The sequence below is a fragment of the Phocoena phocoena genome, chromosome 6 (assembly GCF_963924675.1).
Source record: "Phocoena phocoena chromosome 6, mPhoPho1.1, whole genome shotgun sequence".
In the NCBI taxonomy this organism is placed as follows: Eukaryota; Metazoa; Chordata; class Mammalia; order Artiodactyla; family Phocoenidae; genus Phocoena; species Phocoena phocoena.
Window position 1 is genome coordinate 85,588,625 of NC_089224.1, and position 26,169 is coordinate 85,614,793.

The following is a 26,169-nucleotide window of genomic DNA, read 5'->3' on the forward strand; positions in this document are numbered from 1 at the left end:
TGGAAATGCTTGGCTGTAGTGCTGTTTAGAGATGGTTGTGGGTGGTGGCTAGAATTTGTTATGCATCGTGTCCCATGGATCCCCATGGATCCAAATGTTTTAATTACCCCAGTGGAATGAAGTGAAAAGCCTCACTTTATTGATTTGTCAGGAATAAGACATTCCTTGCTCTACTAATTCTTGGCTCTGGCAGTTAAAGAGCCATTGCTTCTTGCAGCCTGGAATAATTACATAAATAACTTCCTTGTGGCTTGGTCCTCCTCCAAACTTGATGTGGTGCCGCTATTCATTAATATCATGTCAGTGAGCAGACCTGCTTGGAATATGCAAGGGTTTCCCTCATCTGGAAACTGTGGAACAGTGACAGGGTTAAACAACTGAATACAGATGAAATATCATTACAGGCCATGCCGTCGCTCAGAATCTGTTTGCATAAAAAAGCTATTTTCATGATCATAAAATTACAAAACTTAAAACCTCTTTAAAATGAATTCTTTTTTGTTCCTTATACATAAAACAATCTACAATATTAAGGATTTAATTATGGGCTAATAGTAGATTAATGTACATGCATCTGTTTCACATCAAAGTCAAATTATATATCATTACTTCATCATTTCTTACCATAGAAATGCCTTGGAAACTCAAAGTATTGATACCTGCAACTTAGTGTTCTTTTCTGGTTAAGCTCCTGTGTCTCATACTGAGAGTGGGATGTTTCCTAGCTTCACATCATTCCATGAATGCTCAGTGGGTGAGGCAAAGGTAACTCTGATAAAAGGAAGGTGAAATATCTCTGAGGATGCTTCATGTACAACTCTGTTCAGTAGGGGAACCCCATATTGAGTGTGAGCAAACTGTCCTAATGGGATCTTTTATGTGCAAATGCTGGGAAAATACAGAAAAGCAGACCAACTATTCTTAGTTTCTATAAGAATTGTTCCAGTTCTCAGTATCAACTGTTATCTCAGACTTGGAAGCATATAGTGATTCTATGGTTTTTTTAAAAATGGAGTTCTTTGCTGACCTGTGCTTATACATATGCAAGTATCACTGCAATAAGCTGTTTAACAAAAGATTGTTATCTTTTCCCTGTGATATATCTAGGAAAGGATATCTGTACTGTTAAATCATTTGCCAAAACAAAGCAGCAGTTATGAAGATTCAGGTCTCAGATGAGGAAAGGGGAAAGGATAACACTCTGTTTCTCTACCTTTTCCTTCAACTAGATTAAAAGTACTCCCTTACTGATTTGAAATATTAGAACAGAATTTCTAGAAATGTTATAAAATTCTGTTACTCTAGAATGGAAGCCCTATAAAGCCTTAATATTGCTATTGATATTTTTTGGTTTTAAAATTTTTATACAGATCCTTTATTTATGGAAATTAATTCATTTGAATAATGGTGAAAAAATGTTATTCTAAAGACCACAACAGTTCCAAATACATGAGTCATTTATTCAAAGAAATTTCTTATGCAAATATGCAATTGTAGAGTGATATTTTCTCACATATAGAAGTTAACAAAGGAATAACAGAGGAGGTATTCCCTTTTTATGAAAGTAATACTTCAAATTTATTATTATTTAGGTTTAAAATGTTTTATTTTTAAATTTTTATTTTATACTGGAGTATAGTTAATTTACAGTGTTGTGTTAGTTCCAGGTGTACAGCAAAGTGAATCAGTTATACATATACATGTATCCACTCTTTTTTAGATTCTTTTTCCATATAGGTCATTTACAGAGTATTGAGTAGAGTTCCCTGTGCTATACAGTAGGATCTTATTAGTTATCTATTTTATATATAGTAGTGTGTATACGTCAATCCCATCTCCCAATTTATCTCTCCCCCTTTCTCCCTTGGTAACCATAAGTTTGTTTTCTACGTCTGTGAGTCTTTTTCTGTTTTGTAAATAAGTTCATTTGTACCATTTTTTTAGATTCCACATAAAAACTATATCATATATTTGTCTTTCTCTGTCTGACTTCACTCACTTTGACAATCTCTAGGTCCATCCATGTTGCTGCAAATGACATTATTTCATTCTTTTTTATGGCTGAGTAGTATTCCATTGTATATATGTACCATATCTTCTTTATCCGTTCATCCATTGATGGACATTTAGGTTGCTTCCACGTCTTGGCTATTGTAAATACTGCTGCAGTGAACAGTGGGGTGCATGTATCTTTTCGAATTATGGTTTTCTCCAGATATATGCCCAGGAGTGGGATTGCAGTATCATATGGTAGCTCTATTTTTAGTTTTTCAAGAACCTCCATACTGTTCTCCATAGTGGCTGTACCAATTTACATTCCCAGCAACAGTGTAGGAGGGTTCCCTTTTCTCCACACCCTCTCCAGCATTTATTGTTTGTAGACTTTTTGAGGATGGTCATTCTGACTGGTGTGAGGTGATACCTTATTGTTGTTTTGATTTGCATTTCTCTAATAAGTTAGTGATGTTGAGCATCTTTTCGTGTGCCTGTTGACCAGCTGTATGTCTTCTTTGGAGAAATTTCTGTTTAGATCATCTGCCCATTTTTTTGATTGGGTTGTTTGTTTTTGATATTGAGCTGTGTGAGCTGTTGGTATATTTTGGAGATTAATCCCTTATCAGTTACATAGTTTGTAAATATTTTCTCCCAGTCTGTGGGTTTTTTTTTTTGTTTTGTTTATGGTTTCCTTTGCTGTACAAAAGCTTTTGAGTTTAATTAGGTCCCATTTGTTTATTTTTGTTTTTATTTTCATTACTCTAGGAAGTGGATCCAAAAAGATATTTCTGCTATTTATGTCAAAGTGTTCGTCCTGTTTTCCTCTAGGAGTTTTATAGTATCCGGTCTTACATTTAGGTCTTTAACCTATTTTGAGTTTATTTTTGTGTATTGTGTTAGAGAATGTTCCAATTTCATTCTTTTACATGTAGCTGTCCAGTTTTCCTAGCACCACTTTAAAAGTTTTTTAAGAATGTATTTCCATAAGTACATTTTACAAAATAAAAATGTAAACCTTAGGAAAATGTCTAAGGCAGAAGAAATAAAACAATTTTAATAATTCTTAGACTAGAGAGTTTTAGAAAAGTGAAGAGTAACAGTCTTATCTTCAGGAATTCAATTTCTGTATAGATTTCAGATTTAATGTAAAAGCATCACTTTGACCAAGCCCCTTTATTTCTCATGGGCTCGGTGTCTTCATAAACTTATATGAAAGGGGAGCTAGGATTAAATAATAGGGTCTGTTCCACATCCAACAGACTGTAATTCAAACAATAGTCCTCTTTGTGTGAAATAATGCTGTATATTAATTAATTAATTTTATCATTATTATTTTAATTTCTATTTATTTTTTGGCTGTGTTGGATCTTTGTTGCTGCGCACAGGCTTCCTCTAGTTGCAGTGAGTGGGGGCTACTCTTCATTGTGGTGCACAGGCTTCTCTTGTTGCGAAACACAGGCTCTAGGTGCATGGGCTTCAGTAGTTGCAGTATATGGGCTCAGTAGCTGTGGCATGTGGGCCCTAGAGCACGCTGGCTTCAGTAGTTGTGGTGCACGTGCTCAGCAGTTGTGGCTCACGGGCTCTAGAGCGCAGGCTCAGTAGTTGTGGCACATGGGCTTAGTTGCCCCGGGGCATGTGGGATCTTCCCGGACCAGGGATCGAACCCATGTCTCCTGCATTGGCAGGCGGAGTCTTAACCACTGCACCATCAGGGAAGTCCCTGTCTACTAATTTATATGTGAATTTTTAAACCCTTGTTCCTTCAGCTTCTTTCTCACCATCAGCCATTCTTGGGTATCTTAAAAAAATTTTTTTTTGTAATAAACTTCTCTTTTAAAATAGATTTAGATTTAGAAAGCAGTGGCAGGGATTTCCATATATCCATATATGAACAGAGAGTTTCCATATACCCCATACCCAATTTCACTTGTTATTGGAATCTTACATTAGTATGGTACATTTATCACAATAAGGGAAACAGTATTGATATATTATTATTAACTAAAGTCCATACTGTATTCAGATTTCCTTAGGTTTTAACCATGTCCATTTTCTGTTCCAGCATAACATTCATGATAACATACTACATTCAGTAGTCAAGTCTTCTTAGGCTTCTGTTGACTATGACAGTTTCTCAGACTTTCATTGTTTTTGATGACTTTGACAGTTTTAAGGAGTACTGGCTAGATATTTTTTAGAGTGTCCTTCAATTGGGATTTATCTTATACTTTTCTCATGGTTGGACTGGATTTTTGTTTTTTTTGTGAGGAAGATAACAAAGGTAAATTGCCATTCTCAATAAGTCATATCTAGGGTGTATACTGTCGACATGAATTACCACTGTTGATGTTAACCTTGATCACCTGGCTGTGATAGTGTTTGCTTTATTTCTCTACTGTAAAGTACCCCCTTTTCTTCCCTTTCCCTCTTCTTTGAAAAGATTTTACCGTGTGCAACCCACACTTAAGAAGTGGAGAGTTAGGCTCCACCTCCTTGAGGGCAAGAAATCTAAATAATTTGGCATTCTTATCCAGGGGAGTTTTGTGTAGCCCCCCTCCGAGTATTTATTTATTCAATTATATATTTATATTAGTATAGACTCATGAATATTTATTTATGCTTTGGATTACAATGCGATACTCTACTAATTTTTTGCTCAAATTGTTCCAGACTTGACCACTGGGGGCTCTTTCCGTTGACTCCTATGTCTTACTTAACATACAACAGTCATTGTGTTCTCTATTTTGTTGTGTTTTAGAGTGCTTCCTTATTTTCTGGTGCTCCAGTACCATGTTGTATATGTCTTGCCTGAGTTGTAGAATTAACCATTTCTCCAAGGACTGCAATTTTTTTCTTTTAATTGGAGAGTGGTATTAGAAAATAAGATATGGGCTCTAGATGTACTCTTTACTACTGGGGTGTCATTGCTTATAGGTCTTCTCAGCTGACTGAGCAATGGAATATATGTGTGTGTACTTATCCATGCTTAGGCACAAATCTATAAATATTTATAGTGCATCCATCTGTGTCTATACTAAGCTAAACATGAGTTTATGCTGATGTTTACGACTAAGCCATTAGCATGTGGGTCATTCTAACCTTCTCCCCTTACTATCAATCTGTAACATTCCAACAGTTAGAGACCTGGCTTCAGCTGTCCACCAGCCATTTACTTAATTGTTCAGTTCTAGTATACATGTATTATGGTTTTAGAATGGTTACCCTCTACCCTTGTAAGAAAAAACTTTATCAATTAATACAGTGGTCATTTTGTACAGTTCCTTTTGCCTTTAGTTGTGCAGTCCCCTTTACCACATCTTTATCTGTGGATTTTGATAAATACATAGTGTCATGCATCCAGCATTCCAGTATCAGCCAGAATAGTTTCACTACCCTAAAAGATCCCCTGTGAGTCATCTAGCCAGTCCTCTTACTGCCCTCCCAAATCCCTGGTAGCCACTGATGTGTACATAGTTTCTGCCATCTTGCCTTTACAGAATTTCAAATAAATGAATGATACCATATACATCATTTTTAGTTTGTCTGCTTTCACCCAGCAAAATATATGTAAGGTTCATTCATGGCTTTGTTTGGCTTGATAGTTTTTTTTTTTTTTTTGCGGTATGTGGGCCTCTCACTGTTGTGGCCTCTCCCGTTGTGGAGCACAGGCTCCGGACGCGCAGGCTCAGCGGCCATGGCTCACGGGCCCAGCCGCTCCATGGCACGTGGGATCTTCCTGGACCAGGGCACGAACCCGTGTCCCCTGCATCGGCGGGCGGACTCTCAACCACTGCGCCACCAGGGAAGCCCCTGTTCTTTTTTATTATTGAATAGTATTCCATTTTATGGATGTCAATCAGTTTGCATATCCATTCACTTTATTGAAAGACATCATTGCTTCATAGTTTTAGTGATTAGGAATGGAACTGCTATAAACCTTTGCATGCATGTGTTAGTGTGAACATAGTTTTTAAATTTGTTGGAAGTATATAGGAGCATTACTCCTGGATCATATGGCAAGGCTATGTTTAGCTTTGTAAAAAGCTTCCAAACTGTATTCTAAAGTGGCTACACCCTATTGTATTGTCACCAGCAATGAATGAGTCCCTGTTGTTCTGTATCTCACCAGCAATTTGTATTGTCAGTTTTTAGATTTCCAGGCATTATAATAACCTATTATATTTTTTAGTTTGCATTCTCCTAATGGCAAATGATGTTGAGCGTGTTTTCCTGTTTCTTTTCCATTTGTATATATTCTTGGTGATGTGTCTTTTTAAACATTTTGCCCATTTTTTAGTTGTTTTTTCTTGTGTTTTACAAGTTCTTTGTGCATGTTAGATACATTTCCCTTATCAGATATATAGTTTGAGAATATTTTCTCCCAGTTTATACTTTGTTTTTAAAATTATTTTAACAACATCTTTGACAAAGAAGTTAATTTTAATAAAGTCCAGCTTATTAATTTTTTATTCTGGGATGTTTTCACTATGGTATCTAAATAGATCTTCTCCTGTGTTTTGTTTTTGAAGTTTCATTCTTTTGCATATTATAATGATCCATTTTGAATAAATTTTATGTAATGAGTAAACTTTTATGTAATATGTGAAGTCTATGTCTAGATTCCTTTTTTTTTTTGCATATGGATGTCTAGTTGTCCCAGCACCAGTTATTGGAAAGACTATCCTTTCTTCATTGTATTGCCCTTTGTGCCTCTGTTAAAAATTGATTGACTATGGTTGTGTGGGTCCTATCCTGGGATCTTTATTCTGATCTACTATTCTATATGTCTCTTATTTCACCATCCTTTATTATTTGCTGTAGATTTATGCTAAGTTTTGAAATCAGATAGTGTGAATCCTTTAACTTTGTTCTTCTTCAGTTTGTGCTATTGTAGGTCTCTTGTCTTTCCATATAAATTTTTGAATCAGTTTGTCAGTATCTACAAATGGTTTCCTGAGATTTTGATTGGCTTGCATTGAACCGATACATCAACTTGGTCAGAATTGAGATCTTACCAGTATCAAGTGTTCTAATCCAGAAACCTGGAATATATCTCCAATTATTTAGATACTCTTTGATTTCTTTCATCATTGTTTCATAGTTTTCCACATACAGATCCTGTACATATTTTGTTAGATTTATATGATTCCTTCTCATCATTTCTTGTAATATTTATCATTCAACTGTCCATATGCTATAATCACCTAATATATTCTATTATTTTTAAAGAAACACTTAACTTTTAGATCAAGTAACAAATAAAATGTTTTATTTTACCATCATTTATTCTTTCTCTGACACTCTTCCTTTCTTTATATAAATCAAAGTTTCTCATGTACCTTCTTTTAAAGTTTTCTTTGATTTTCTGCTGTTTCAATATGATATGCCTAGGTGCGGCTTATTTGTTATATCCTGCTTGGTGTCCTCTGGGCTTCCTGAATCTGTTGCTTGGTGGTCATCATTAATTTTGGAAAAATCTTTGCCACTATTACTTCAAATATTTCTTCTGCTCTATTTTCTCTTTCTTCTCTTTCTTGTATTCTATTTACACATATGTCCCTTTTTTTTTTTTTTTATGTTGTTGCACCATTTTTGGAAGTTAGTTCTGGTTTTCCTTCCTTTTTCTCTTTGCATTTCAGACTGGGTATTCCCTGTTGCCCTACCTACAAGACCACTGATTCTTTCCTCAGCCTTTCTGAGTCCATTGATGAACCTGTAGATGGCATTCTTCATTTTTATTAGTGTTTTTTTTTCTAGCATTTCTTTTTACTGCTTTTAGAGATACTTTGCGTACCTTAGTCATCTGTTCTTGGATGTTGTATACTTTTTCCATTAGAGACCTTAACATATTAATCATAGTCATTATATATTTCCTGCCTGATCATTCTAATATCCTTATCATATCTCAGTCTGGTTCTGATGATTGCTTTGTCTCTGAAGACTGTGTTGTTTTCTTTTGCCTTTGGCATGCTTTATAATTGTTTTTAAAAAGCTAGATATGGTTTTTTTGGGGGGGAGGGTGAATATTAAGCAAACAGAGTGAGGATGTATATTATCCTGGCTAAGAATTGGGCTGTTTTAATTTTTGCTGTTAAGTGGAGGCTCCAGTCTTTAAAATCATCTTGTGTGCTTATTGCTGTCTCCTCCTGACTTTGGGCATCCATAAGTACTCCTCAGAGAGTCTGTGTCTTGCAGCTCATTCAGCTGTAATTTGCTGTTATCATACTGAATCCCTTTTGGTATGGTGGTTAGGTGAAGTGGAGAGGGAGCATTCTGCAATCTTCTGATTATATCTTCATTTTTTAGTGAGGCTGGGTCTCAGGACTATGACTGTCACATGTGTTTCTCTAGTGGTTTAGCATTTTCCCTACACCTTCTTCCTTTTCTTGATTGCAGTGTTCCCAATCTATTTTCTTGAACCCCTGACCCCTGTTGACTAATTTTTTCCCCGTTGTGTGATACAGAAAGCTTAGAGGTGGCTGGAGTGGGAGAAATTTCCTTTCCCCAACTGGGAAAGGCTCTGGTAGTCTTTTTCTGGAGTGTAGGCCTTTGCTGTAGAAAAGTCTCTGAGTGAATTTCGTAATGATTATTCTCTTCTCCCTGACAGTCCATACTAAGCCTCTAGCAATTCTTCAAAAATACCATTTAAGTGTTTCGACCAGTTTATGTTTCCAGGACCTTCTGCCCCAGGTAAGCAGATCTCCCCAGTGTTACCCAATGTGCCTTTCTTTCTAGTCTTTAAGGTGGTAGTCTGCCTTGCAACCTCAATTCTCTGATGAATCCAATAAAAGTCATTGATTTTCAGGCTGTCAATATTTTCCTTGCTTTAAGTACAGGAGTGGCAACTTCCAAAACTTTTTTTCCTCCTTGCTGTGCCACGTGGCTTGTGGGATCCTAGCTCCCTGACCAGGTATCGAACCCTAACCCTTGGCAGTGAAAGTGCAGAGTCCTAACCACTGGACTGCCAGGGAATTCCCCAAACTTTATATGTGGAAGCTGAAACCTGATGTCAGTATCCCTTTATGGAAGAGAACTTGTATTATTTGTGTCTGCAGCAAGAGGACAGGATGAGTGTGAATTATTTTGTTACAGTGGATAGTGTTTCAAATATTTGCTTTAAAATCAGATTCAAAACTAGAATATATTTTTTATGGCAATGACATGAGTGGCAGTCATATTGAAAAAAGGTAACTATAGTTTTTCTATTTTTTCCATCAAGAAAGAACTCCCCTTCTTGACAAGCTTTAGAGTTGCATTTGGTATCATGTACTGGAGTCCAAATGAATTTTCTCTGATTTACTAGTGCTTAAATGGTACTGAATAAGTTGGCATAAAACAAAATTTTAATGTTTCTTTTTTTGTGTCATTGATTTAGTTTTTTAAGTCAGTAGCAAATTAAGAGATGGCTTCAAATATATGAATAGAAGGATCTCTGGCTGTTGAAGGATTCCATCATAGGTCCACTGGGTAAATGCCTCATTCCCCTATAGGCTATAGTCCTGCCTGATGTAATTCCATATTCAGAGTTAATGAACCATGGAAAGCCCATTTGGGAAAAATGGCAAGGTTGCAGGGGAGGGAGACAATAGAATTCTTATTAAAAGTTAAGAATCAAAAATTATAAATTTGGTATTCCTAACTCTTTATGAAATTCAGTTAGATAATCTTTGAAATTACACAGATATTTTTAAATGTTAAGAGAAGTTAATGCAAATAGAATTTTATTCTGTATTTAATAAAAATGTTATGTTTAAATGCTTGGGCAAGAAAACGTACATTCAATTACTGGGTCAGAAAATGGGCAGAATTTTATGTATTTTTATTTCAGTTATATTTATTTCCAGTTTCTTCTCATCTCACATACTGAGACCTAAGTAATTATATGACTCCAGGAAACATTTCATATCAAAAAAGGATTCTCACTGTTATAAATAATTAAATAGATATAATATCTGCTTCTACATAATTCATATACACACACACGCCCACACACAAACATATGTAATGTCCAAAACCGTGTTAAGTTTTAATATCCAGGCTAATAGTAACCACAGGAAATGTTTAATAACATGTTGCAGTAAGTCATGGGAAATAATTTATTTCTGGGTAATGGTGCAAGATATATATATATATTTTTTGCGGTACGAGGGCCTCTCACTGTTGTGGCCTCTCCCGTTGCGGAGCACAGGCTCCAGACGCACAGGCTCAGTGGCCATGGCTCACGGGCCCAGCCACTCCGCGGCATGTGGGATCTTCCCGGACCGGGGCACGAACCCATGTCCCCTGCATCGGCAGGCGGACTCTCAACCACTGGTGCAAGATATTTTTAAAGATACTTCTTTTAAAGATGACAGCATCCCAGCTAGGAATTTCCTAAACCATGTCCCCTCTTTATTCTTCTTACATAGGAGGCAAATCTTTTCCCAAATAGGTGCAAAAAGAATATATACAGAACAGACATGTTTAAATGGCCCAGATTGCCTGAAATCTAATATTTTTGCAGATACATGACTATAAAATATTAGTAAAACAAAAGACAAGGAGCAAATAAATGTTGATGATAAAAGTTTACATAAACTTTAAGCAAATTGCACAGAAAACGAACTACGTAACTAAAAATCCTCTTCAATTAGTGTACCAATGGAGGTGTTGATTATACTTTTAAGTATAATGGAGGTGTTGATTATAAGTTTACACAGTACAGACCAGAGTGGGTTACAGGATTGATCAGAGGATATGGAACCAGCAGGACACAGGAGAGAAAGATGGAGAAAATCATTTTTCTTCCAAATATTATGGGAAAATTAGAAGTTAACTAACATTAGTTTTAAAACTAAGAGATATGTGTATGAGTTTCCATTTGGTGTGTGTGAGCCTTGAAGGGAGGTTGTTGTGGACAAATTGCTCATATTCGATTCCTGGCCCTACTACTTAATAGTGGTATAATTTTGAGGAATGACTCAGTTTCCTAATCCTGAGTTCATGAATAGAACAGTGCCTCATAACCATAGGGTCATTGTGATGATTAGATGATGAAATAAATGTAATGGGCTGAGAAGAGTGCCCTGCACTTAATAAATGCTCAATAAATGTTAGTCTCTATCATTACATGTTATAGCAATAATATATGAAATGATATGGGAAAACTAAGTGTATGGTAAATTATGTATTCAATAGACTTTAATAAAATTATGTACACTCTAGCTGTATAAGATATGTAAAGAAAAAAAAGATATGTAAAGAATACATACATACATATTTTATTTTTTTAATTTAACATTTATGTACAAATAATTAGATTACTGGTCTGGTGTATTTTATAAAGTTGAGTCTATACAGTGGATTAAGTCATTTTCAACTTATATGCTTATCTTTCTAATGATTAAAATCATACATCAAAAGGAAAAATATTTTTAATATTTTATTTCAAATCACCTGACATTGGAGTATCAAAATTTAGAGAATAAAAATTACTATATCCTGATTGAGCAATATTTAATACGTCTAATATTACTGAGTGTTGTACATACTTGACCAGCACATGAATATTAATTTAATCTACCTTTTGTGAAAAAGTATTCATGAATTCCATTAAGGGCATATTTTATAGAAAGATGAATAGTTTCTTATTGTAATTACTCAAGTTGATCATATTTGCAATCCAGATTCAGCACATAATTTTCTACTTTCTATTTCAGGTTTTATTAAATAGATTTCTTAAAAATGAGGAACAGAACAACAAATCTATAAAAGAATTGCTACACTATGGTCATTTTTCATCCTTTACTCTAGTTTAGCAAACCACAGACACACATGCATACATGTGGCCACACACACATGTCTACACATTATTTTGGATTTTGAGGTAGAAATAGGCCAATTCTAGCAATATGGAGTATGATTAGAATGACCACAGGATTTATTGCCTAAACTGGAACATTCTGAAAGTGAAAGGTGGCTCTATTTATAATTACACAAGGATGACAGGTGTAAAGTGGATGGTTCTGTGTGAGCCAGAATGCATGGTCACCCTAACTGGATTATGGGAAAAACAGCAGTGTCCAGTGCTGTACTAAAGTAAACACACTTGACTTAGTTTGAAGCTAGCTGCTAACATTTTGCAGCTGGGTGAACAAATGTATTCTCTCTTTAATCATGAGTTTTCTCATTTGAACAAAGGTGTTATTATGACCTTTCATAGAATTGTTGTGAGTATGATGTGAAATTGCATATTAAATAATGTTTTTGTCTCTTAAATTAACCACTGTGTTACCACCAATAGGTTTAATGGTTAAACAATTTGTTTTCTAATGATAAACAACATGCATTAGCATATATGTTCTTTTAATAAATATGATAAATTAGAAAAATAATTGTATTTTAGCATGTTTTGAAGTGAAATGACTTAGATCATTTATATTTATGTCCCTTCTTCTTTTGTTCTTATCTGTATTCATCCCCATATATACTTTCTTCATGGTTGTAATTTTCTTGAAGATAGGGCAAATGTCAGTATATTTCATATTGACCATTGTATTTTAAGGATAAAGAGCATTAATTATATGATACAATACGAAAAAGAAAAAAAACTCTGTGAAAAATAAGGTACCACAAGATCCTGGGCCATGTTTTCATACGCAAGTGGGCCAGAGTGAGTCACGGTTTGTGAACCTGCAATGAACACTACACTTTTTTTTTTACAGTTGCTACAGCAAAAATGCTTGCCTGCAATCGCTCCCTCTTTCTCCTTCCATTCTTCCTCCCTCCTTTTCTCCCTCTCTTTTTTCCTTCCTTTTGTCCTTCTTTCCTCCCCCCTTTTCTCATTCCCAACCCCACAACCCCTATATCACTCTCTCTTTTTTGCCTCACAGTCCTGGTCCACCCAATGTTATTAATACTCTTAGTCTATAGGTTCCAACTATGCCCTACTGCCTTACTCTGTCCCTTGAAGTGACAATTTAAGGTTGACCTGCATTTTCATAATGCTCCCATAATGATTCTCTTTAATCATTGATATTTATAAATATCTTGACTAGGTTTATCATTTTAGAAAAAATATATACTTTAAAATCTTAAGAGATTCTTTAGATATTTATATTTTAGAGCAAAACCAGTTTTAACAGCTCATGAGCTCTTCTACTATAATAAATTAGTTAACTCTTAAAGCTGCTTTAAAACTTTAATTAGCGTAATATTTTCATGTGTGTTCTCATACAAAATATTTTCCATATACATAAAGAAAATCTTGGGTTTTTTATTAGAGATTCCATATAACATTGGATCTGTTCTGGATTTCTTACTCATTACTGAAATGTATAAAGCTTGTTTCAAAATATGTGCAAATGTTTTAAATGCAGAACAGAGAAATAGTTGTAACTTGATCAATATAATTATGAGATGAGACTTTTTCATTAAAGATGCATTATTTTTACATCCTATTCTCAGCTTTTTACTATGAATAACAGTGCTATAAAATTGCTAGTACAAATTTGTCCTGATGAAGGACAAATAGGGAAAGCATCAGGTCCCTTGGCTATAATCTTTTTCACAGTCTAGACAAATAAAAAGTGATTTAAATTTAAAGAAGGCTTAAATAGTTCTAGAATCTGCAAATATTTTTACATACATTTAAAAATTAATAGTAAATCTCATGAGAGCATTTTTGGTAGCTATACTTTTAGACTTAATTTCTATGCTGCTATGATAAAAGTATTACTAGACTTATTAACCCCATTAAAATTATCTTTTAACAATGAAGAATCAGCCAATTTCTACTCTGATTAGTTAACAAAATTCGTAAACATATAGGACATTCTTATTAAACATGATATTCAGAAACTTCAACATGCCTGAAGAAACAAATCATTTAGTTTATTAATGAATTGCAAAGGGGCCTAAGAGTAAATTTAAATATACTCATCTGTACACATGAAAACTGAACATAGTATTGACTTATATATAATTATTCACCCCAAATCCTAGAGTTATAAAGTATCCCCCTACAAATAATCCTCTTCCTACTACAACTCCTTTTAATGAGAGCAATGCCAGCAAAAAGTTAATCCCCCCTGTACATTTTGAGTCACAAAGAGCCAACTTCCTCATAAGAAATCTCTATTGTTAAACAACAATGTCTAAGAAAATTCAATGTTGTATTGACTATACTTGTAACTTCTACCCATTAGTTTTATTTCTAGATTTTGTACCCTAGTACATATGCCTTTTCTCTTCTTTATTTGATGGTCCTTCAAATATTTGAAAGAGCTACTAAATCCTCCATTAAGATGGCTTTTTTAAGAAGGAAGGAAATGACCCCAGTTCTTTTAAGGAAATGACCCCAGTTCTTTTAATTATTCTGGTAAACCTTCTAAAATTTTACGCATAGAAGTGATCACAGTAGATGTGGTCTAACTTGTGCAAATGACAGTGAGTTTGTTATATCATTTCTTCTGCCTATTATATTTCAATTAATCCACCCTAAAGCTAATGTTATTTCATATATATTTAGCTTTAGACTTTGAATGCATTTACTTTAATATGTGTTTATGTCTATTTGATGTGTGTGTATATGTGGGGTATGCATTCCAAAGACTCAGAGCCTGCATAATTATTTACCAAAATTACACTGCTTATTTTTGGAAAGTAAATGGTTTACTTGTTACTCTGTCAGTCTGCCCTATCCCCAGACATTGTACCACTTGTGTTCATATTCCATTACAGTTAAATTATAAAGTGAACCTCTCAAAAAGTCCTTCAAACGATGCAGCTCAGAGACAAAGCTGACACAGTAATCAGCACGTATATAATACAGCATGAGAGGCTCTTTTGTATTAGCAGCATGAAGGCTTTATGTATAACCAAAACACTCGTGAAACTCTCAAGCTGAAAATGTTAAAAATGATTAGGGAGGGTTGGTTATTCACTGAATAGAATTATAAAATAATGAGAAAGAAATTTGGAAATACATATTGAAGGAAAGGGATTGACATAAAAGAAGTATCCTTAGTACAGAAGTCATGCTTGGTACTTTAGTGTCATCTTTGTATTTAAGCATATTATATATAACATCGATTCATAGACTGATTTATCTGTTATACTTTGACAGCTATACAATAAAATATTTGATAAATTAAAATCACATTTCATAACTGAAAGAGCTCACTCGTCCACTAAAAGGACACATATTTTGAAAGAACATGAAGATCTAATTAGCTTTTAGAATCCTGGAGTCATTTTCTCTATTAAATAGATTTATGAACTTTTCTTGGCTATGTTTGCTCACTTTAAATGGGAGGATTTGGACTAAATAACCTTCAACTTTCCTTCAAACGTGAATAATATATGACTGATTAAAAGAGATGGTGAAGAGAAGTTAAAAATTCTATCAAACTTCAAAATGTATAAAATCCTGAGGTCACTGTCATTCCATCAACTTTTCTGAGTTTGCAGCCTCTTCACATCAGAAAACGTTTGTATGGGATTATTTCTTCAAGTGGAATCCCTTGGGCTACAATTCTATGATTCATAATTCATGTCTCCATCCCTAATATCGTTCAGCAACCCATGTATACCTGTGACACCCCTACTTAAATGATCATACCCACGTCTGACTCTATCCCCACAGACCTTGCCAAACGGGAAGCAGACACTACAAAGACATGGTAACTCCCTTTGCTGCTAGAGTCTTGAGAGGAGTTGCAAACTGCTAGACCACTGTACTGCTTGTGTAAGAAATGGCAGTAGTCTCCCATTCACATTTCCAATATCACCCAGGGTCATGGCCTTCTGGGCCTGAAACAGCCATCTATTATTGAAAACCTAAAAGCTAAAGCCAAAATGCAAGATTCTGGTTATGGCTATCATTCATTTATTTTTCTGCAGTTCTTGCTCCTATCCCTTTTTGTAACACAGTTAACACTCCTCCTTCATTTTAAATTGTTTGTTCCAAAATAGCCCATTATTTATCTGTATAAATTTTCACAATCTTGAGGAATTTTTTCCACCTCAATGTTATCTGAAATCTGACAATTTTCCAAGATCACTGCCTTTTTGTTATACTTTCTAGGGGAGGCAGCTTGATCTTCTAAACCCCACGTACAAGAAAACACCAACATTAATACTGTTAAATAATGAAAGGGTTTTATTTTTGTCTTCCCTACTCTACCACCCGTTTTCTACTTGGCCCTTTCTAAAAAATTAATACACTTTAATCAGTTTTAGGTTTATAGAACAACTGAGTGGAAAGTATAGAAAGTGTCCATATATCTCTGTCCCCACCTCTGCCAAGTTTCCTCGGTTGTTAACATCTTGCATTTAGTTTGGTGCATTTGTTAGAAGTGATAAGCCAACATTGATACATCATTATTAACAAAAGTTTGTAGTTTACAGTAGGGTTTACTCTTTGTGTTGTATAATTCTTTGGGTTCTGGCAATGTATAATATCATGTATCCACCATTATAATATCATCCAGAATAGCTTCACTGCCCCCAAATCCCCTGCACTCCACTGATTCATCCCTCCTACTCTCCTTACCCCAAAACCCCTGGCAACCAACTACTGATCTTTTTACTGTCTGCATAGTTTTGCCTTTTCTGAATATCATATAGTTGGAATCATCCAATATGTGGCCTTTTCAGGTTGATTTCTTTCACTTAGCAATGTACATACATTTCCTCCATGTTTTTTCTTGGCTTGGTAAGTCACTTCTTTTTAGCGCTGAAAAATGTTGCACTGTATGGATGTACAACAATTTGTTCATCCATTTACCTACCCAAGGGAATCTTGATAGCTTTCAGGTTTTGGCAATTATGAATAAAGTTGCTATAAACATTCATGCGCTGGTTTTTGTGTGGACATAAGTTTCAACTAATTTGGATAAATACCAAGGAGTATGATTACTGAATCCTGTGATAAATGTATGTTTAGTTGCATAAAACACTGCCAAATTGTATTCAAAAGTGGCTGTTGCATTTGCATTACCACTAGCAATGAATGAGAGTTACTGTTGCTTTACATCGTTGCAAGTATTTTGTGTTGTCAGTATTATCGATTTTGGCCATTCCGATAGGTATATAGTGGTATCATACTGTTGTTTTAATCTGAATTTCCTTGATGACATATGAGGTGGAACATCTCTTCATATGCTTATTTGCCATCTGTATATAATCTTTGGTGAGATGTCTGTTAAGGTTTTTGGAGCACTTTTTCTTTTTTACTGAAAATTTGTTTTTTTAACATATTTTTTCTTTTCCATGTATCATTTATTACAAGATATTGAATATAATTCCCTGTACTATGCAGTAGGACCTCGTTTATCTCTTTTTTATATAGTAGTATGTATCTGTTAATCCCAAACTCCTAATTTATCCGTCCCCCACTTTCCCCTTTGGTAACCATACGTTTGTTTTCTATGTCTGTGTGTTTGTTTCTGTTTTGCAAACAAGCTTATTTATATCTTTTTTTAAGATTACACATATAAGTTATAGTATATGATATTTGTGTTTCTCACTCTGACTTACTTAACTTAGTATGGTAATTTCTAAGTCCATCTATGTTGCTGCAAATGGCATTATTTCATTCTTTTTTATGACTGAGTAGTATTCCATCGTGTGTGTGTGTGTGTGTGTGTGTGTGTGTGTGTGTATATATATATATATATATATGCCACATCTTCTTTATCTATTCATCTGTTGATGGACATTTAGGTTGCTTCCATGTCTTGGCTATTGTAAATAATGCTGCTGTGAACATTGGGGTGCATGTATCTTTTCAAATTAGAGTTTTCTTAGGATATATGCCCAGGAGTGGGATTGCTGGATCATATGGTAACTTAGTAATTTTCACTTTTTTAAGGAACCTCCATACTGTTCTCCATATCAGTTGCACCAATTCACATTCATACCAACAGGGTAGGAGGGTTTCCTTTTCTCCAAACTCTCTCCAGCATGTATTATTTATAGACTTTTTGATGATGGCCATTCTGACTGGTGTGAGGTGATACCTCATTGTAGTTTTGATTTGTGTTTCTCTAATAATTTGTGAATTTGAGCATCTTTTCATGTGCCTGTTGGCCATCTGTATGTTTTCTTTGGTGAAGTATCTATTTAGGTCTCCTGCCCATTCTTTGATTGGTTTGTTTTTTTGATGTTGAGCTATTTGTGTATTTTAGAATTAAAGGCCATGACTATTGCTTCCATTGTGAATATTTTCTCCATTCCACAAGTTGTCTTTTCTTTTTGCTTATGGTTTCCTTTGCTGTGCAAATGCTTATAAGTTTAATTAGGTCCCATTTCTTTATTTTTGTTTTTATTTCCATTACTCTAGGAGACGGATCCAAAAAATTATTGCTGCGATTTATGTCACAGAGTGTTCTGCCTATGTCTTTGTCTAGGAGTTTTATAGTATCTGGTCTTACGCTTAGGCCTTTAAGTTTATTTTCATATATGATGTTTGAGGTTGTTCTAATTTCATGCTTTTACAAGTAGCTGTCCAGTTTTCCTGGCACCACTTATTGAAGAGACTGTCTTTTCTCCATCTATATTCTTACCTCCTTTGTTGTAGCTTAATTGACCATACGTGCATGGGCATTTATTTCTGGGCATTCTGTCCTGTTTCATTGATCTATGTGTCTTGTTTTGTGCAGGTACCATACAAAGCTGATTACTGTAGCTTTGTAGTATAGTCTAAAGTAAGGGAGTGTGATTCCTCTAGCTCCTCAAGATTGAGGAAATAATCAACTTATGTATATTAACTGTGTACCCTGCAGCCATGCTATAATTGTTTATTAGTCCCAAAAGTTTTTTTGTGAATTCTTTCAGTTTTCTACATAGATGATGTTGTCATTTGCCTTTTTCCCAAAGTTTAATTGGGCTTTTTTTCCCCTATTGTTGAGTTTTAAAAGTTCTTTATGTATTTTGGATATTAATCCTTTTTCAGATATATATTTTGCAAAGATTTTCTACCAGTTTGTGCCTTGTTTTATCATTCTCTTAATGGCAATCCATTTTTAAATCTGCTCTGTGGTCTTGTTTTTCCCTGATTCCTAGATTAAAAACTCAGCAAGTCCCTATGACTTCCAGAAACAAATTTTTCCATGGCCACTTCAAGTCACAAAACCACCTTGATGTCATTAGTACATTGCTCAGATCCATTTAATAATCAAAATTTGATTCTTTCTTTAGGGTTGTAGTTTTTCTGCCTCATTTTCCCTCCATTTTCTGTTGGAGCCTTTTGTGGAGAGATGGCAAGACTACTTTTGGTGAAGGTAGGCTAGGTTAGCCACTTCTTTCTTTTCCCACTTAGTATTTCTACTTAATCTCAGTAAGTATATATTCTGATCCTTTTAGGAGTTGGATCATCAAGAGGTCACAGTGATTTAGTGTTTAGACTACATGTTCAAAGTGGGCTTTTTCTTTCCTGAGTGCATTCATGAGTTTTTTGCTATCCTCTTTCCCTTCCCCTCCTCTTATGAACTGAATTGTGTATCCCCCAAATTCTTAAATTGAGGTGCTAACCTCCAGTAGCTCAAAATGTGACTGTATTTGGGGATAAGGCCTTTAAAGATGTAAGTTAAAATAAGTCCATTATGGTGGGATCTAATCCAATATCCTTACAAGAAAAGGAAATTTGGGCCCACAAAGACAGGGATGTTTGCTCATAGAGGAAAGACCATGTTAGGGCACAATGAAAAGGTGGCTGCAAGCCAAGGAGAGAGGCCTTAGAAGAAATGAACCTGCTGACATATTGATCTTGGACAGCCCTGGTAAATTAATATACCCCTGGTCACTCAGGGTCTGTAATCCACAGTTGCCTTGATGAATGTATACATCTCTCTTCTGTCAGTGGCTGAGTCTTTCTTCATTCCCTAGATATGTAAGAAACACTCACACTTTGTTCTTTGGTCAAATTTATTGTGATACCATGGTGGTTTTCTCGCATATGGCCTGTACCAATGTGTAGAAAACACTGTTGCTCCTTTTATTTAATATAAATTCTTAATTTTAGAATATCTTAGATTTATATAATTATTGCAAAGATAGTACAGGGTGTTGCTGTATACTCCACACTCAGTTTCCTTTATTTATTTATTTATTTTTGGCTGTGTTGGGTCTTCATTTCTGCGCGAGGGCTTTCTCTAGTTGTGGCAAGCAGGGGCCACTCTTCATCGCGGTGCACGGTCCTCTCACTATCGCGGCCTCTCTTGTTGCGGAGCACACGCTCCAGATGTGCAGGCTCAGTAGTTGTGGCTCACGGGCCTACTTGCTCCGCAGCATGTGGGATCTTCCCAGACCAGGGCTCGAACCCGTGTCCCCTGCTTTAGCACGCAGATTCTCAACCACTGCGCCACCAGGGAAGCCCAAGTTTCCTTTACAATTAACATTTTATATTAGTATGGTACATTTATCACAGCCAACTCTGCACTTTTTTTTTTTTTTTTTCGGTATGCGGGCCTCTCACCATCGTGGCCTCTCCTGTTGTGGAGCACAGGCTCCGGACGTGCAGGCCCAGCGGCCATGGCTCACGGGCCCAGCTGCTCTGCGGCATGTGGGATCCTCCCGGACCGGGGCATGAACCCGCGTCCCCTGCATCAGCAGGCAGACTCTCAACCACTGTGCCACCAGGGAAGCCCAATTCTGCCACTCTTTAAGTCAGTTATCAAAGCAGCTGTTCTACTATTTTTCAGACTACAGTCACTCCAGTTTACTGTGTCTCTCAAAATACAAGAGATCCATTAAAAACTCTGTGACTGGTTCTACTGGAGCATTTTTTCTGAAGCTTCAAATGATGGGGTGATAATCCACCCAAGGCAGTATGTCAAGAGTTCTCTAAAACTCTTCTCCTATAATCATTCCACATCAGAATTTTTAGTTTCTAATATTCCATTCTCTCAACTCAATATCTTCTCATCACAATTTTATATATATGTATATATAAAAATTCTCTACACCTGTTCACATCAAGAACTCTGCTCCCTTAAGCAGTTTAAGTTTTTTCCCCAAACTACCAGGCCTCTCCTGGATTTATTCCCTTTATAGCAATCCTAAATGTTTTTAAAGAGAAATGTTTATGGAATTTTATTGATGTGGCAATCACTTTCATTAGTAATTTAATACATTAACTCAAATGATTCAAAGTTGAAGATGGTTGTGTGACATACTATTTTCCCAAGGAAGTTTTTTCTTGAGATAACCAGCCAAACACTCAGTTAAAAGAAATTAATAAAGGAAATGTAGAAAACTTACCGATCCAACAGAAGAAAAGGAAAAAGAAACAAAGAAAAAGGATGATAAAAAGAAAACACAAAATAAGGTCGATAAACTTAACCAAAAGTTTAGTGTCACAATAGTAGTATCAGAAAAACAGAATTTAAGCCAAAAGCTGTAATAGGACTAGAGGAGTCTTACGGAAGGATATAAAAGATCAGTTTACTAAGAAGGTAACTTAGGGCTGACAATAGTGTGAGGGAAGTGAGGTGAATGAGGTGAGTCCTGTAAGTGCACATCGGGTTTTTTTTTTTATTCAAACAGAAAGTCACAAAAATTATAATCATCCTCATCAGTTAACTCAGTCCCACGTAATTAATTTTTTTTCATCTTGATCTTTTGTTAGCACTTTTATGAATTCATCAGTTTTCCATTAGAGTTCTGAAAATGCTTATTCATTCAGGTCAGCAGTATAGTCAGTTACCAGAAACCTGTACTTGTCGGAGTCTTTTCCATGAATTCCTTGAAGATGAAACCCTTTCATAGGAACATTTTTGCAAAAGCATCAGAGTACACCCAGAACTGTCTGTAAATGACAAAAGACTTAAAAATGACCACGGTTAAAGATTTGATGAAAGTTCATAATAATGCAGTCAACAGGGACACTTGATATACATTTTAAAGTAATAACTAGAATTATGACTTATAACATTATACCAGAACATATAAGATTTTTAGAAATTTCATGTAATGTCTGAAACATTTATATTAACATATTTCCATACAAATAACCCAAAGCAAGTTTAGTATTAGTTGTTTTTGTTTGTTTGGTTGGTTTTTTATACTGCACGTTCTTATTAGTCATCAGTTTTATATACATCAGTGTATACATGTCAGTCCCAATCACCCAATTCAGCACACCACCATCCCCACCCCACCGTGGTTTCCCCCCCTTGGTGTCCATACGTCTGTTCTCTACATCCGTGTCTCAACTTCTGCCCTGCAAACCGGTTCATCTGTACCATTTTTCTAGGTTCCACATACATGCGTTAATATACGATATTTGTTTTTCTCTTTCTGACTTACTTCACTCTGTATGACAGTCTCTAGGTCCATCCACGTCTCAACAAATGACTCAATTTCATTCCTTTTTATGGCTAAGTAATGTTCCATTGTATATATGTACCACATCTTCTTTATCCATTCATCTGTCGATGGGCATTTAGGTTGCTTCCATGACCTGGCTATTTATTGTAAATAGTGCTGCAATGAACATTGGAATGTGTGTGTCTTTTTGAATTATGGTTTTCTCAGGGTATATGCCCAGTAGTGGGATTGCTGGGTCGTATGGGAATTCTATTTTTAGTTTTTTAAGGAACCTCCATACTGCTCTCCATAGTGGCTGTATCAATTTACTTTCCCACCAACAGTGCAAGAGGGTTCCCTTTTCTGCACACCCTCTCCAGCATTTGTTGTTTGTAGATTTTCTGATGATGCCCATTCTAACTGGTGTGAGGTGATACCTCATTGTAGTTTTGATTTGCATTGCTCTAATAATTAGTGATGAGCAGCTTTTCATGTGCTTCTTAGCCATCTGTATGTCTTCTTTGGAGAAATGTCTATTTAGGTCTTCTGCCCATTTTTTGATTGGGTTGTTTGTTTCTTTAATATTGAACTGCATGAGCTATTTATATATTTTGGAGATTAATCCTTTGTCCGTTGATTCGTTTGCAAATATTTTCTCCCATTCTGAGGGTTGTCTTTTGGTCTTGTTTATGGTTTCCTTTGCTGTGCAAAAGCTTCGAAATTTCGTTAGGTCCCATTTGTTTATTTTTGCTTTTATTTCCACTACTTTAGGAGGTGGATCACAAAAGATCTTGCTGTGATTTATGCCAAAGGGTGTTCTTCCTATGTTTTCCTCTAAGAGTTTTATAGTGTCCGTTCTTATATTTAGGTCTTTAATCCACTTTGAGTTTATTTTTGTGTATAGTGTTTGGGAGTGTTCTAATTTCATTCTTTTACATGTAGCTGTCCAGTTTTCCTAGCACCACTTATTGAAGAGACTGTCTTTTCTCCATTGTATATCTTTGCCTCCTTTGTCATAGATTAGTTGACCATAGGTGCGTGGGTTTATCTCTGGGCTTTCTATCTTGTTCCATTGATCTATGTTTCTGTTTTTGTGCCAGTACCATATTGTCTTGATTACTGTAGCTTTGTAGTATAGTCTGAAGTCAGGGAGTCTGATTCCTGCAGCTCCGTTTTTTTCCCTCAAGTGTGCTTTGGCTATTCGGGGCCTTTTGTGTCTCCATACAAATTTTAAGATGATTTGTTCTAGTTCCGTAAAAAAAGCCATTGGTAATTTGATAGGGATTGCATTGAATCTGTAGATTACTTTGGGTAGTATAGTCATTTTCACAATATTGATTTTTCCAATCCAAGAACATGGTATATCTCTCCATCTGTTGGTATCATCTTTAATTTCTTTCATCAGTGTCTTATAGTTTTCTGCATACAGGTCTTTTGTCTCCCTAGGTAGGTTTATTCCTAGATATTTTATTCTTTTTATTGCAATGGTAAATGGAAGTGTTTCCATAATTTCTCTTTCAGATTTTTCATCATTTGTGTATAGGAATGCAAGAAATTTTTGTGCATTAATTTTGTATCCTGCAACTTTACCAAATTCATTGATTAGCTCTAGTAGTTTTCTGGTGGCATCTTTAGGATTCTCTATGTATAGTATCATGTCATCTGCAAACACGGACAGTTTTACTTCTTCTTTTCCAGTTTGTCCTTTTATCTCTTTTTCTTCTCTGATTGCCGTGGCTAGGACTTCCAAAACTATGTTGAATAATTTTGGCGAGAGTGGACATCTTTGTCTTGTTCCTGATCTTAGAGGAAATGCTTTCAGTTTTTCACCATTGAGAATGATGTTTGCTGTGGGTTTGTCATATATGGCCTTTATTATGTTGAGGTAGGTTTCCTCTATGCCCACTTTCTGCAGAGTTTTTATCATAAATGGGTGTTGAATTTTGTCAAAAGCTTTTTCTGCATCTATTGAGATGATCATATGGTTTTTATTCTTCAGTTTGTTAATGTGGTGTATCACATTGATTGATTTGCATATGTTGACGAATCCTTGCATCCCTGGGATAAACCCACTTGATCATGGTGTATTATCCTTTTACTGTGTTGTTGGATTCTGTTTGCTAGCATTTTGTTGAGGATTTTTGCATCTATATTCATCAATGATATTGGTCTGTAATTTTCTTTTTTTGTAATATCTTTGTCTGGTTTTGGTATCAGGGTGATGGTGGCCTCATAGAATCACATCGGATTTTTTCATTTAAAATTGTAGTATTTGATCCACCATGGATTTTTGTATTATTTTAACATATTGTGTTAAAATGTGATTTATCTTTTTACTGAGCTTTTTGGTGCCCCTTTAAATTTTGCACCTAAGAGTAATGCCTGACTCCAGTCCCGGATGTGGACCAGGAGGGTACATGTATGCATCTGAAAATACAACCCCAAGTGATATACTGCAAAAGTGGACAGACTCAAAAGAATCTAACATAACCCCAACAACAGGGTGAGATTTTTAACATACCCACATCAGAAACTGATCAAAAAGTCAAACTAAGAGAGGTAGGAAAGCTGTGTACCATACAACTGTTTCCAGGAGCCCTATGAAGAAGGGCAGCCTGCAGTAAACACCTGGTACTGGGTGCCCTTGGCCGGCTGCCAGCACTCAGTAAGCATCATCCCAGAAAGTGGGGAGCAGAGTCTGGGAGGTCAAACCACACAGAGCAGGTGCCTGAAATGTTGCGACTATGCAATCTATCACAATACAGGTTAACAAATCAGTACTACTCTGTCTCTGTTTGGTTCCATTTATAATTCCCCTCAATAAATTAGTCTGAACTTACGTTTCTCTCCTTAAATCCCATATCTACCACATATTTTGTTAAATGATCATTTGCTTTCCTACTTCACAGGAAAAAAAAAACAGTCTATTAGGCATGAATTCCCTTAATTTTCTGTCTTCCCACTCCCACATTTAGACTTACCTACATTTCTTTATGTGCTTTTCTATTTTCTTCCAATTTCAAAGGGAAATCAAAAAAGGATTTAAAAAATAAATACAGTTTAAGGCTACTTTTGAGAAATCTAGATCCTTGTCTATCAACTCAGCAAATTCTCTTTCTGTCTCTCCCCTTCTTTCTGTGTGTCTCTCCTCTGTGTGTGTGTGTGTGTGTGTGTGTCTGTCTGTCTCTCTATGCTTGCTTATAAACATTTCTTTCCCCTGCCTTGTTTACACATGGTTCAGTAAAAGCATCTAAGGCCTGGAGGCATTTTTTTAAAGCAAAACGTGCTAAATCAATTAGCTGGGAAAGGAACACCCAGGTATTTGATCTTGAAAGCCAATGGCTTTAAGATACTTCAAGGGGATTATGGGAGAAAAAAAAGTTTGCCTTAATTCTCAGAACCCCTTATCAAATTGCCAAGGTCAGTGAGTACTTTTCAGGTTTTATCTTCCTTAACCCCTCTGAAAATGTTTCCTTTTTGAAACCTTGTATGAGTCTTAAATTCCCTGTCTTGTATTCTCTGTCACCACCTGGAAGAATGCTCTTCTTCAGCATCATTTTCTCTGCTTGCTCCTTGACTTTTTTTGAAAGTAATCTTGAATAACCGATGTAATACATTATAACAAGTTTTATAATATAAATACCCAGGGGGACATCTATTTTTCTTAATTTGATTTCCTTGAGGACACCCCATAGTCAACCTAAGGCATCAAATTTTTCTTTTACACATGTTTCTTAGTTCCCATACTGCCCTCTTATGAATGTCTCTGGTATTTATCCTTATTTCATCTGGATAGAAATGTTTCCATGGTGAGGTGACAAATGCTACAAAATGTGACTTATTTGGCTCCATGGTCGTCACGGGATTGTTCTACTACTGTGCTTT